This window comes from Giraffa tippelskirchi, chromosome 12 (assembly GCF_054371585.1).
Source record: "Giraffa tippelskirchi isolate mGirTip1 chromosome 12, T2T-mGirTip1v1.2.pri, whole genome shotgun sequence".
NCBI classification, from domain to species: domain Eukaryota; kingdom Metazoa; phylum Chordata; class Mammalia; order Artiodactyla; family Giraffidae; genus Giraffa; species Giraffa tippelskirchi.
Genome location: NC_137286.1, coordinates 25,911,978 through 25,926,749, shown reverse-complemented (window position 1 = coordinate 25,926,749; position 14,772 = coordinate 25,911,978). Strand labels below are relative to the sequence as shown.

The 14,772-nt window shown below is 42.3% G+C and overlaps 1 protein-coding gene across 2 annotated transcripts in view; it reads left to right on the top strand.

Moving 5' to 3' along the window:
• Nucleotides 1-14,442, top strand: part of NUBPL (NUBP iron-sulfur cluster assembly factor, mitochondrial) — a 361,834-nt gene extending 347,392 nt beyond the window's left edge. The window contains exon 21 of one of the 2 annotated variants that reach the window (XR_014070750.1): nucleotides 13,443-14,442. The gene's annotated coding sequence lies outside the window, so the exon portion shown is untranslated. Of the gene's footprint in view, nucleotides 1-4,313; nucleotides 5,327-13,442 lie in introns of those variants that run through there. The other variant, XR_014070751.1, reaches the window with a different exon arrangement.
• The last annotated feature ends 330 nt before the right edge of the window (nucleotides 14,443-14,772 follow it).

The following is a 14,772-nucleotide window of genomic DNA, read 5'->3' as shown; positions in this document are numbered from 1 at the left end:
ACCTCGACCAGCTGTCCTTTCAGCGTGCAATCTTGGCCACAAATAGGAAACCACATGCAGTGAGTATGGTTCTGTGAAAATTACTACAGAGGAAACAGCTCAAAGATCTGGCCGTGCCAATGGGAAATACCATCTGTGTGACATAATGACTAAATGACAGAATATTGCCAACACTGGGTGCTGTGTAAATATAAAGAACTCCACATCTGTACGCTAATGTCTATTTTTTCAGTATGATTAGTTTCTTTATATACCCAGTAGAGCCTAATGGTTAAGATCTTGAGCTCCAGAGAATATTTTTTCTTGCATTCTTTAAAATTTAGTTTTTGTTTTATATTGGAGTATAGTTGATTTACAATGTTGTGTTAGTTTCAGGTGTACAGTAAAATGATTCAGTTATCCATTTATCCATTCTTTTTCAGATTATTTTCCCATATAGGTTAGTACAGAATATTAAGTAGAGTTCCCTGTGCTATACAGGAGGTCCTTGTTGATTATCTATTTTATACATAATAGTGTGTATATGTTAATCCCAAACTCCTAGTTTTTCCCTCCCCCCAGCCTTTCCCCACTAGTAACCACAAGTTTGTTTTTGAAGTCTGTGAGTAAGTTTCTATTTTGTAAATAAGTTTATTTATACCATTTTTTAAAATTTCACATATAAGTGATATCCATATATTTATCTTTGTCTGACTTCACTTAGTATGATAATCTCTAGGTCCTTCCATGTTGCTGCAAATGGCATTTTTCATTCAAAATCCTCCTTAGCTTCTTACTAGCTGTGTCATCTTCGACAAATTAATGAACCTCTCTAAGCCTCAATTTCCTATCTGTTAAATAGAGGCTTAATAGTACCCAACCCATGATTAAAAGGATTATATGAGATGATGCATGTAATGCATTTGGCATCCTTTCCCCTACAATCAGCATTCAGTAACATTTTGCTTTATTGTTCAGTCACTAAGTCCTGTCTGACTCTCTGCGACCCCATGGACTGCAGCACGCTAGGCTTCCCTATCCTTCACTGTCTCCCGGAGTTTGTTCAAACTCATGTCCATTGAGTCAGTGATATCATCCAACCATCTCCTCCTCTTTTGCCCTCTTGTCCTCCTGCTCTTAAACTTTCCCAGTATCAGGGGCTTTTCCAATGAGTCGGCTCTTCGCATAAGGTGGCCAAATTATTGGAGCTTCAGCATCAGTTCTTCCAATGAATATTCAGGACTGATGTCCTTTAGGATTGAGTGGTTTGATCTCCTTGCTGTCCAAGGGACTCTTGAGAGTCTTCTCCAGCACCACAGTTCTAAAGCATCAATTCTTCAGTGCTCAGCTTTCTTTATGGTCCAACTCTCGCATCCATACATGACTACTGGAAAAACCTTAGCTTTGACTATATGGACCTTTGTCAGTAAAGTAATGACTCTGCTTTTTAATGCACTGGGTTTGTGATAGTTTTACTTCCAAGGAGCAAGCATCTTTTAATTTCATGGCTGCAGTCACTGTCCACAGTGATTTTGGAGCCCAAGAAAATAAAATCTGCCACTGTTTCCATTTTTTCCCCCAACTATTTGCCATGAAATAATGGGACCAGATGCCTTTATCTTAGTTTTCTGAATGTTGAGTTTTAAGCCAGCTTTTTCACTCTCCTCTTTCACTTTCATCAAGAAGCTTTTTAGTTCTTCCTTGTTTTCTGCCAGTAGGGTAGTGTCATCTGCATATCTGATATTGTTGATATTCCTCCTGGCAATCTTGATTCCAGTTTGTGATCCACCCAGCCCAGTATTTTGCGTGATGTACTCTACATATAAGTTAAATAAGCAGAGTGACAACATACAGCTTCAGTAACTCTTAGTTATTGTTATTCATCATTATCTACTTCTACAGATAATAACAGTGCCTACTTCATCAAGCTGTTGCAAGCATTAAATGAGATAATCCATATAAAGAGCTTAGCACAATGCCTAACTCATAGTAAGGATTCAGTGAATTCTGTCCTCCATAATAGTGATGATGATGACGACCAGAGAGGTGAAGTAACTGTCTCCAGTTTACACAGTTGGCTAGTGGGTGAGTGGGAAGTAGAATCTGAGTGCAGTGTCACTTCTGTACTCTGCCTCTAGATTGAAATATGAGCTAAGAACTGGTAATGAAACTTTTTTCTTTCCAAATATTAATTTCTGTCACCTGAGTACCCGTATACAATTCTTAATATTTGAAAAGGTGGTTTCTCTTTACTTCGGGGGATCCATGTTTTCCTAGAACCACATTTCAAACATAAGTCTACTTCTTGTCCCATATTTTACATCAAGATTAACCACTTTCTCAACTTTCAAGAAATTTCAGTGGCCATTTTTTCCTAGAGAGAGAGTATCCCTTCTGGAGAGCAGTAGAGAACAACAAATGAGGCTAAACGTGATTCAAAATGACAAATTCCTGTGTGTCATAGAAATCCAGAGTCCGTTACATATAGTAGACATGCTGAGTGTAAACACGCCATGTGGAACCCTCAGATGCCGAGAGTCTACCCTCCTGGTTTGTTTCCCAGGATATTGTTCTAGGAAAACGCCTTGGAGGATTTGGAGAAAAGCCTAAAATAATTTCAGAGAACATTAACCTCAAACTGTCTCTTGGTATGCAAATTTCCTACAAGTTCAGAATTAATCAAACTCATTTTTAAAAATTTAAATAAAGAGATATGATAAAGAACGCCTATTGTCATAGTCAGTAGTAGAGAAAGAGTTACTGTTTTAATCTCACTAATCCATCATGATGGTTGAGATGGTTGGAGATGGGGAAGGCACATTCCTTCAGTGGCCTGAAAGATTTTTTTTTCTTCAACAAATCTCATTTGAAGTTTAAGATTTCATCATAATTTCTTATACTTAATTATTTATTATTACTTTAAAGTGGAAGTGTAAAGGAAAGTGAAAGTCGCTTAGTTGTGTCCAACTCTTTGTGACCCCATGGACTATACAGTCCAGGGAATTCTCTAGGCCAGAATACTCGAATGGGTAGCCTTTCCCTTCTCCAGTGGATCTTTCCAACCCAGGAATCGAACCCGGGTCTCCTGCATTGTAGGTGGATTCTTTACCAGCTGAGCTACCATGGAAGCCCATTCAGATTCACACCAGTTAATTATTACTTCAGATTCAAGATAACCAGCATTTTTCAAATTCTATTCTACCTACTAAGCTGAGTCTTATAGGAAAGCAAGAATAGATTTCATGGGTGGTAATCCTTGTGGGAATAAACGTATTTCTCGTTTTGTTCTCAGCAGAAACTTTCTCTCATATTTCATGATAGTGAAAATTTTTCAAGGCATTATAAAAAATGGGAAAGGAGGATAATGGGAAGGATTGAATGAAAAAACAAGACTTGAATGGTATCAGATACAATGAAGTTTGCAACCCAGTGGTCATGTCTTACCATGATTAGATGTCACGGGAGACCAAAATGAATCCCATCCCTCATGGGTGGGCTGCACCCCACACTATGCAAGCTTGCCTGGAATTTGAGTAGAGGAGAAGGTGGGAGGGGGCACCCCTGCTGTTCATGCCCGCTCCCAATGGAGTAGTTTCTAGGTCCTCTGAGCATCATTGTGGATATTCCTTACTCATGTGGTACTTTCCCATACAGAAAATTCAGCACCTTTCACTGCTTAGCACAAAGCAAGTAAAACAACAAAAAGTCTTCACTTGAAACCTTTGTGTGTATAGCAATTTTACATAAAATAAACATGGGGAGATGAGGGATTTTATAACTCTGAAGCATAGCTTAAAATTGAATTTAGTGTACTGCTGAACTTGAATATCTCTGAGCCTACCTCCTGAAATGTTCTGCTCTCTCGTTCCCTTTCTCGTCCCTCTTAAGAGGGAATTTCTTCTATTGTCTTATGTATAACCATTTGTTATAGTTTCCTTTGTTCTGGCCCTTCCAGATGCTGTATTTAGTCTGTGTAAATGGCCCATTGAAGTTTTTTATGCATTCATTTTTTCCAATAAATTTTTATCGAGCTCCTGTTATGTGCCCCTCACCGAGCTTGGCACTGGTTATTCAAAGAGGAGAAAGGAGATATAGTCCTTATCCTCATGGAACTTAGCAGTCAGTTCTCTTCACAAAAGGAATTCTGGTAGCAACAGTTCTGATAGCAATTCTTTTTAAATCTCACTATATGATAAATTGGCATCTGAACTTCCTAATTTATCATGGCATCCAATAGTCTGTCATCATGATAATAATTTTCAAATGTGCTAAACCCTCATGGGATTATGGCACTGAGCTATTCATGTCCTAAAGTCAGTTGTTTTTCTTGAAAGTCAACAAAAGAAGGACCAGGTCCGGAGAGATGCTGAATCCAGGGGAGATTATGCCCGGACACAGTCATGGCTGACCTCAGAGCCATCACGAAAAAGAAGCAGGAGAGAGAGCCATGTCATCACTGCCTGCCTTCTTCCTTGGGAAAAAAAAGTACAAGGGAAGTACCCAGCATGTTCCTAGGAGTATGGATGAAAATAAACAGTGCATTGTGGACGCATGAAAACAGCATTCTTCAAACATGTTTAGGCCTCAAATTAGAGATCCCGGGGACAGACAAGAGTGGAACAAGTGTGAGGGCCAGGAGTTTGAATTAGCTTAAAGGGAGCCCTTTTTCTTCACTCACAAGTGCCACGCAGGTGCGACTGAAAGCATTCAATGGGGGACAGTTCGAGACATGCAAAATCAGAGTCTAAGCCAGGAGACTGTGGTACTTGGGGCTGGAAAGGAGGGCAGCAGTCAATGGGCAGATTGTGCTGCCTTCTTATCAGGCCTCACAAGCTAAATAGTGCAAGACTTGTCCAATATGCAGATGGGGAAAGAGCAGATTCTTGTTTTCTACTAATGGCCTCGTAACTACCGTCCAGTGAGAAGCAATCACGATGGGCAGACAGTGGGGATTTATTTAGAGCAAGAGGGGTGAAATGGCTCATTTGAGCCCAGGCATCATGCAACCAGCCCACACAGCAGCATGCCTGGGGCAGCCCTGCCCAACAGAAACCAGCTGTCCAGGCCAGCCTCAGGATACCGGCATGGTAGGTAGTTCTGTTAGATACAGCAGGATGGGTTTTTCAGATGTTTCTGCTCAGGGATCCCACCTGCCAGAGTGTGGACATGCAATCCCCGGAAGCCTGGGATTTAGTAGAACACTCATGGAAGTTGGAAGAGTTGGCTTCACTCTCCTCTTTTAGCTTAAAATATATATTTGCAATATTATACTACCCCTAATATGTTGCTTTTTAAACATAAAACTATTTAAATTACTAGTTAAGTTGCTTTACATGTCCCAACCCCCAAATTTTTTGTGCAAAATTTGTATTCTAGGAAGATGGGTTTGTTTATCCCTGGGCTACCAGTGCCCAGCACATGGCTACATATTGCTTGAGAGGAGGACAGTGCATATTCTGGTTTAAGGAATAGAGCATAGGGGAAATGAGTAGCATTGCTGCAGATGCTGGCAGAGGGATGAACTGCTACATAAGTCATCATTCCGCTCTGCCACCACCACCCCTGTTCCTCCTTCCCATCCCATGCCCTCATGTTGGTGTCATTTGAATGTCAGTTCCTGCCCATTCTCAGTTGTTTAAGTATGATAAACCCCACAGCCACCGCCTTAATAGATTGAAAAGCTATGAATTATTTAAACCCACTTGTCTCCCAGGCAGAATCAACACAGCCTCTGTCCTCTCTGGATAGACCTATAAGAAATGTTCTGAGACAGACAATCGAACATGTTTGGACATTAACTTCTTCCTTTTTCACCTGAAGTGGAAATAATGGGCATAAAAGAAGATGTGCAGTTGCCATCTTTACTAAAACTGGATAGAAACTGAGATGAAAGTAAAGTAAAATCAGATCCCTTTTCAACTTCGTAATACAACTGCTTTGGCAGAGGAAATCCACGTTGAGAGCATTGAGAGATTCCAGTTGTACCTAAAAATCCAGGTCTCCAAAGTAAAACAGTAAGTGGAGATAGGTATGCAGGTAAAATTCTAGCCTGTTCCTAAATTAACCAAGATTCAGACACAAGATTTGGCCTAAACAGCTGATAGCAATTCAGACAGAGCTTGCCCCCAAACAAAATGTGAATACAACTGCTTGAAACATACCAAGGCCAGAAGAATAAGTAGCCAATTCCTTGAAAACCTTGGTTGCAGAAGAAAAGAATCATGACTGTGTTTCTCATTCCATTCCTCTTCTCCTCTCTAACTGGAAATGTCACTTGATCCACCCAGCTAATTCTGGGAGGCATTCCACCAGGAGAGAGAGAGTACATTTTCATGTGGTAAACGTCCCCAGGAAGTCATAATATCTGCTTAAGCTGACAAAAAAAAATGGTTGTTCTTTAACCTAGGGATTTGTTTGCAGCTGAGTGCTAGGCTCTCTTGCTTTTTTAAAAATGAAGCAAGAGATCTCATGGCTCAAGATGGGATGATTTCAATTTGAAATGTGTCCCACCAAAGGGTGGGGCTAGCAGATGAAAATAGTGTCACGAACAGCTGGCTTGCCAAAATCCACAGAAAATGAGAACTGGGCAATCAAAACTTGAAATCACTTCTGAAATTCCAGCCTTCAAATCGACAAGAGAAAGTTCATACCCTGTGTTTTGCAAGTTGCCAGTGGGGCACTATTGTCAGGAATTGGGGAATAAAGGAGGCTCTAGCTCATGCAGCCTGTTTGGGACAGCGTGGGTGTGGGACCTGGTAACACTTAACTCTGCAAAGGCAGCTCTGTCAACCTCACCCAAAATGGAGCTGAGCAGGTATCAACTTCCCTTTTTCCCTTTTAAAACCAAGGTTTTACTTTCAGAGAGAATTTCCAAGGTAACCAAAGAGATTCTATTCACCTGATTTGACATCATATCCAGGAAACCCCTGGGCTGAAAACCTCTGGCTACAGATCAAGATGGTGAGGGGTCCATTCCGAGAGCAGCGCTGTTCGAAGTGTGTGTGCAAGAGGTGTGCCAGCCCAGCAGGCCAGTGATACAAGGCTAGTTATGGAGTCTTAAAAACCACTGGCAAATGCTGTATGATATTGCTCATATGTAGAATCTTTTTTACAAAAGATACAAATGAAATGTATACAAAACAGAAATAGACCTACAGACATATAAAAAAAACTTAGGGTTCCCAAGGAGGGAAGGAGGGTATTCTTTCCCCAGATTAGGAGTTTGGGATTAACATATACACATTGCACATATAAAATAAATAACCAGCAAGGACAAGTGTGTAGCACTGAAAACTTTACTCAATATTTTGTAATAACTCATAAGGGAAAAGAATCTGAAAAAAGAATATATATATATATGTGTATACACACACACACACACACACATATATATAAATAATTGAATCACTTTGCTGTACACCTGAAACTAACTAACACAACATTGTAAATCAACTATGTGTGTGTGTTAGTTGCTCAGTGATTCTTTGCAACCCCATGGACCGTAGCCCATCAGGCTCCTCTGTCCATGGAGTTCTCCAGGCAAGAACACTGGAGTGGGTAGCTACCCCTTCTCCAGTGGATCTTCCTGACCCAGGGAGCAAACCCAGGTCTCCCGCATTACAGACAGATTCTTTACTGTCTGAGCCATTGAGCCACCAGGGAAACCCCGTAAATCAACTGCACTTCAGTTAAAACAAACAAATCAAAAACAAACAAAAACCAACCCTGGCTGGACCAAGAAGAGAAGACTGGGCTGCCTGCTCTGTCCCTGTGCACAGCACCAGCTCTCATCCTCTTGGACAGGGCTTGAGCAGCATTGTGAATGAAGAACTCCTGCTGCCCCCAGCCCCACTTCCAGAGGGAGTCATATAATGAACAGATTCCCACTGATTTGCTTATAATTCAGTGTGTGATTTGTTGTCTTCTCCCAGGAGACAAAGGCAAGGAATCTCTAATGATAGAATTTCACAGGTGCTGTTGAGCTGGGAGGGTGTGCTGGTTGGCGAGAGGGCCTTTTGCTCTCTCCTCGGTCCCCACCCTCTTCTCTGACCAGGAGCTCAGCCCACACTCTCAGCTCCAACCTTCTGTTCTGACATGGGGCTGGCTGTCCACTTACCTGACCATAGGGAAAACCAGTCTTGCCTGCTGGGTGTCTGTCCCATATGATAGAAGAAGGAATGTCGTTTCTTTTCTGTAGCCATCTGCACATCCTGGGAGATTAGGGAGGCTTTGCAAAGGTAAACAGTTACGTAAGGAAAGATAGACTTACTTTAGTCCTAGATCTTATTGAGTGGAGCCTGCAGGACCACGTGGGGTATTAAAAAATAATGTGGGGATTCGTGCAGTCTCTTCCCTGTTTGTTCTTCTGAGTCATGCTTTAGTTTAAACAGCAAGAGAAATGATGACCTTTTCTCTTCACTCTTAACTTAAAGAGCAGCTGATGCCTAATGGAAAATTTTGAGAAAGTTGTCATTATGAACCAATTCAATGGCCAGAGCATTTCCTGCAAGGCTTTTTTCTTTTTTTTTTGATAAAGAGAATTTCAGGATGAGATGCCTGGTGTGGTGGAAAGATGTATCAGGCTATTGAGGGAAGTGTTAGAAGGATAGGGAGACCAACAACAAGCCCTCCTTCGTGGCTGTGGCTCTCGGAAATTCTTTGGGATTTTTCTGGACTTTTACCTTGAAGACATGAAGGATACTTTGGACTGTGGGCAGGGAAAGAAAGTTCAAGTGGAGACACTGGCTGTACTGAAAACCTGCTGGGGAAAGGCCCATTCCAGTTTCTTCCCTCACATGGAGGTGATAATTCATGCTCTATATGAATTTCATAAAAATGTTTGGAAGAGCATGTGGTTAATTAATCTTTGGGTGATAATCCAGGCTAAATACTAAGGAAATGTACAGGTAATTCTCAATCTGAAATTGTTTTATTGTGATTCTTTTGCCTGTGGCAGGTTCACGATGCTGTGTGCGAGGATGTGTTAGGAAAAGGTAGCAGAAGTAGGTCTCATTATCTATTTAGTGATTGTTCAAAGCCTTCCTGGGTACGAGGGGGTGGAGATGGCTAATGAATAATCTAAGAGTAAAGAGTATCAAGGAATGTACTGAAACATAGGGGCTAATTAATCTCCTCTGTTGACGCTGCATAGAGAGGAAAAAGAAAACTTGTATTAAAGCGAGAGAGATACAGATTAGACACAATGAAGAACTTGCTGTTAATGAGCATTTTAAGTTGCTGAGCAGGGCAAATAAAACTATCATCTCGACCTTGGCCAGCACAGAAAGCAATGAAGGAAGTTCCCTGGTGGTCCAGTGGGTAGGACTTGGCCCTTCACTGCCAAGGGCCTGGGTTCAATCCCTGATCGGGGAACCAAGATTCCATAAGCCTCAAAGCACGGCCAAAAAAAAGAAAGGCAATGAAGCAGGCTAGATTTCCTGCAAGGAGAGAGTTCTTGTCATCTGAACAAGTTAGGTCTGCTTTCTGGTATAGCAGGCTTAATTTCCCCACAAGCAGCACTCCAACCTGTGAGCTTGGCAGTTCTTTAGGGTCTCTCACTAGAAAGGTGCCTTTTGGAAGCAAGAGCTTGTCTCATCACTGTGAAAGTGAACTTACAGTTTTAGGAAGATGGTAGATTTCTTAACTGGGAGAGTCTTTTTCCACCCTCCCTCCATCTCTTTCTTGCTATTTAAAACCTTTTTATTCAGTCTGTTATACCACCACAGACACAGATTCTTCCCCGGGGGCTATTTCTGCCTCCCACTTATCGAGACTACCAGGTCGTAGCACTTGTTTTCCATTAACTCTCAGAAGCATTTTCCCAATTTTCCAATAGCTCTCAGAAGCTGCTATTAGGCCATTAACTGCTTTACTCGATGCCTGCTCTCCCGTCTTCCTCCTCTTCCCTCCAGTCTGGCTACTTCACTGCACTTCCTCGTGCGTTCTCCACTGCCCTCCCTGCTTTCCTACATCTTCCTTTTGTACCTTCGTCTCTTCTCCAGAGAGCTCCCTCCCTCCTTCCTTCCTTCTCCTCTTTCTTTCCTCCCTTCTTCCTTTTCCTTCTTTCCCCTTCTGAACCATGCTTGCTGTACCTTCCCCAGAGCTATGAATGGAAAAGATTGCTTCTTGACTCTACAATAGGAAGCTTGGCTAAAAAGCCTGTGAAGTGCAGGAAAGCCACAACATGCATTCACATTTGTTTATTCATTCAACAAATATTTGTTGAGTAGCTACTATGTGCCATGTCCCTGAGATTAAAGCTCTTGTCAGTCTTTAAACACAGAGACGTAGTCTTGCTCATCTGACACATAAGCTTCTAATCAAAGATTAGAAGCTGGACTAAAAGACCTTGTATTATTCTCCAGCTCTGTGTTCATAATCAGTGATTATTGCCACAGAAAAGTACAGCCAGAGCCTTTTACAAATGTTGCAAACATCCCAATGGCCATACTAGTTTGCCTTGGAATGTCACTAGGATTATGTGTGGTAATCAGTTTCCTTTCTCCCTGCCAAAAGACCCCTTCAGCATGGCAGTATCTGGCCCTTTCAAATTCTTTGAGAACCCGGTTTCTAGACCATCGTAATCAATTGTTTCCTATGGGCAAACCCTTCTTGATAATGAGTTCATCCTCCTATCAGGGGAAAATACAGCAGCACAATTAATATTTAGGGATGAAAATAGATTACTGTTTTCTGAGTAATGAGCCCTGAGTCGTGGTTCAGAGCTGAATACACAGTGCAAGAACAAAATTTAATTCTTTTCATGAGAACTGACAGACTTTACTTCAAACCAACTACACTTCATTAAAACTCTGATAAGAGTCTGCAAAGCAGCCTAGAAATCTTGCAGCTGTGGGTTCTCATAGAGAAGCAAAGAATCCTTATATTGTTCAAGTATGACACAATGAGTTTGCAATGGAGTCACCCCATCCCAGATATGTTCAGAGTCAATGCATTAATTCTCCTCGCCTGCCACCCGGATTCCCTTAATTGTGAAAGGGAGGCAGCATCCAATTCTCTTACTTGCTTTAGACTGTGAGGGATTCAACAGCCAAGTTGGGGTGGGGGGAGGTGCAGAAGCACAAGAAAGATCAACTTCCTCTGAATACGAGTCTGGTACCAGGAACAGCGGTTTGAGCCAGTCACATCCAGTCAAGATATGGAGGAAGGAAAAGTGAGTAGAGACTGGACAGGCCCCTACTGCATTAGTGAGCCTGCCTCTGGCCTAGGGCTTGGAGGGGTCTGAGGCTCCTCAGAGAACATCTCCTCCAGGAAGCCTCTGTAATTCCTCAGGCTAAGTTAGGTGACTTCTCTGTGCTCCCCAGGTATTTTGTACACATTCCTTTATAGTCCTTACCATCTTCTACTGAAATTGTCTACTTGCTCATAGTGGTTGCACCATGGACTTTGGAGAAAAGCTGTTTGGCTGTTTCATGAATAAGCTGTGTGATGTTGGGCAAGTCACTTAAACTCTCTGATGCCTGGCTTCTGCATGAATAAAGGAAGATTAGAGGTAGTAACAGGGACTTCCCCCATGGCTCAGCAGGTAAAGAATCCACCTGCAATGTAGGAGATGTTGGAGCTGGGGGTTTGATCCCTGGAGAAGGAAATGGCAACCCACTCCAGTATTCTTGCCTGAAAAATTCCAGGGACAGAGGAGCCTGGCGGGCTACAGTCCATGGGGTCGCAAATAGTTGGACACGACTGAGCATGCAAGCACAGCACAGAGGTAATAACACTTCATAGGGTTGATGCAGTAAATTAGTGAAGGACTTGGCATATACTATCTATTATCACCATTATCATTACAATATAAACTTTCTCACTTTATGGTAAGTTTCATGTTCGGGTTTCTATACTAAGAGCTTAGCACAGAGGACATTTCCAGTAAAAATCTGTTCAGTGAATTTCATAGCAAACTGCCATGAGAGACTAGATGAACCTCCCATGGGATGATAAGTAAGCCTGGAGAAAGCTAAGGGTCTATAATAGTGACACCCAGGGGGTCACCTACTCTTCTGCATCTTTGCAGTGGTCACAAGAAGTGGCAGGAATGGCCTTTGCAGTGAGAGTTAGGATAGGAAAGATTTCGTGCTGAGGAGGTAGTATGCTGTTAATAAATCCAGAGAATCTTGCACCAGATACAAACTCCCTGTCATAGCTCAGGTGTGTCTATTTATTTATTTTTTAGCTTTTTTCTTTACACTGAAGTATAATTGCTTTATAATGTTACTTTTTGCTGTGCAACCAAGTAAATCAGCTGTATGTACACACATATCCCTTCCCTTAGAAGAGGGTGACTACTGGGGCATGTCTCCCAGGAAAAGTTCCCTGATAAAGAGCCCAGCTTTGTATGTGTAGGACATGGAGCTTTGGGTAACTTTGTACCCTTCTGCCCCTGCATGGCCTTTTAGGGGCCGCCAGAAGCAGTAGGAGGTCCTCTGGTCCCGTGTTGCCCGCACTGTGCCCGTGTGCGGCGTGTACTCATATATGGTTGGCTCTTAGCGAGAATTGGTAGAAACTGAAGGGCACTTCCGAGGGAGGAGTGCTCTGCACAGTCAGAGTTTCTCACATCCGGGATGTACGGGTGTGGCCGTGTCTAAGGAGGACAAATTGGATAACTTCTCCGGCTGCTTTGCAACCCTCTGAGTACAGGAAATAATCAGTGTGTGCGTGAGGGAGAGAAAAATAAAGACACGGGGAGATAAGAGAGTACGAGGCAGAGAAGAGAAAATCATAGCATTTCTAACTAAATTGTTTCTCCCGTTTCCTCTCTCAAAATTAGCATAGACACCAAAATAAGGAGGTACTGCTGACTGTGAGATATTTCAGATAGCAGTGTTTCCACCAACTGATCAGAGATGTCATTAAGAAAGAGAAGGACTAAAATCTGGGGGTGTAATTGCTACTTTCAGCAGCCTTTCTCCAAGAGTGGGACCGGCTCACCTCTGAAACAGGGGACTTCAAAATTGAAGGGGAAATGTTCACATGACATGGTCCCAAAAGTACGGCTAAGGAGAAGGCGTCATAACTGAGCAGGGACTAGAGGCAGCAAACGTTTAGTGTGAGTTAGGACATCTGAGTCCTAGTCCAGAATCTGCTCCGAACTCAGGTGTGACCTTGGGCAAGTTACCACATTTCCTCAGACTTCGGTTTTTACATCTGGTGGGTCTCCTCCGGCTCGAACATTCTGACTTCTTATAGCGCAAGAGTGTGTACATAGGAAATAGCAGACAAGACAGAGCTCTCCTCTTTCTCTAGTCTTTCACACTGGGATTCTGATGCTGCATTGGTCCATGTTTATCAGTGTCTAGACACATATTCAAATGGGTTATATATTGATTCTCTTTCAAAGTTTCTTACAGTGACAACTGCTCTATTGTAAAAAAAAAAAAAATGTAGAGCTCACCAGCTCATGGCATTTATTTCAAGTAATTCTTTCTACATTTAATTCTTTTGTCCAGTTATTTAGTAAGCATTTTTAACACCAACTGTGTGCCTGATGCTGTCCAAGGAATGACGCCAACAAGATTCCTGCACTCAAGAAGCCACCACGAAATGACAGCCCAGTAAAACAGTAGCAGCATCTTGGAATACGTCTCAGGATCTGCACACACATGAGTATTTCAGCTGAAGGCAGTTAGTCCAGGGTGTGCCTACATGCAGCATCAATACTGTGTCTGCCAGGTTTGAATTGACTGACTTGAATCATGGCTGGCATACAATGCCACTTCCTTTGTCCAAGCAACAATGGAAACAGAAAGGGGAAGTTCCCACCCAAAGTCTGAGAAGACAGGGTCAAGAGTCCTGATAACTTCCCAGGGGACGATGGGCTTTCCCTCATGTTGAGATCATCCACTGAGTTCCAGCTCCTGAGATGTAGTGATGACTGGGGTCCTGGCATGGAGGTTGCCCACTTCACATTTTCCTGTCAACATTTCTCTGCTTCTCTGAGGCTATCATCAGGTCTCACTGCCTCTGTATATGGCAAAAGCTCAAAGATATTAACTCTAGGGGTACCAAAACCAGGAAGGAAGTGACCATCAAAGGGAGCATAACGGGAGAGATTCTTTGTAGGCACAAGCTCTGTAAATATTTAAGAGGAGGCTTTGTTATGACTTCCAAATTAAATTTTAAATCACTAACCCTTTGACTCTGCGGATCACAATAAACTGTGGAAAATTCTGAAACAGATGGGAATACCAGACCTTCTGACCTGTCTCTTGAGAAACCTGTATGCAGGTCAGGGAGCAACAGTTAGAACTGGACATGGAACAACAGACTGGTTCCAAATAGGAAAAGGAGTATGTCAAGGCTGTATATTGTCACCCTGCTTATTTAACTTATATGCAGAGTACATCATGAGAAACACTGGGCTGAAAGAAACACAAGCTGGAATCAAGATTGCCAGGAGAAATATCAATAACCTCAGATATGCAGATGATACCACCCTTATGGCAAAAAGCGAAGAAGAACTAAAGAGCCTCTTGATGAAAGTGAAAGAGGAGAGTGAAAAAGTTGGCTTAAAGCTCAACGTTCAGAAAACTAAGATCATGGCATCTGGTCCCATCACTTCATGGGAAATAGATGGGGAAACAGTGGAAACAGTGTTAGACTTTATTTTTTTGGGCTCCAAAATCACTGCTGATGGTGATTGCAGCCATGAAATTGAAAGACACTCCTTGGAAGGAAGGTTATGGCCAACCTAGATAGCATATTTAAAAGCAGAGACATTACTTTGCCAACAAAAGTCTGTCTAGTCAAGGCTATGGTTTTTCCAGTGGTCATGTATGG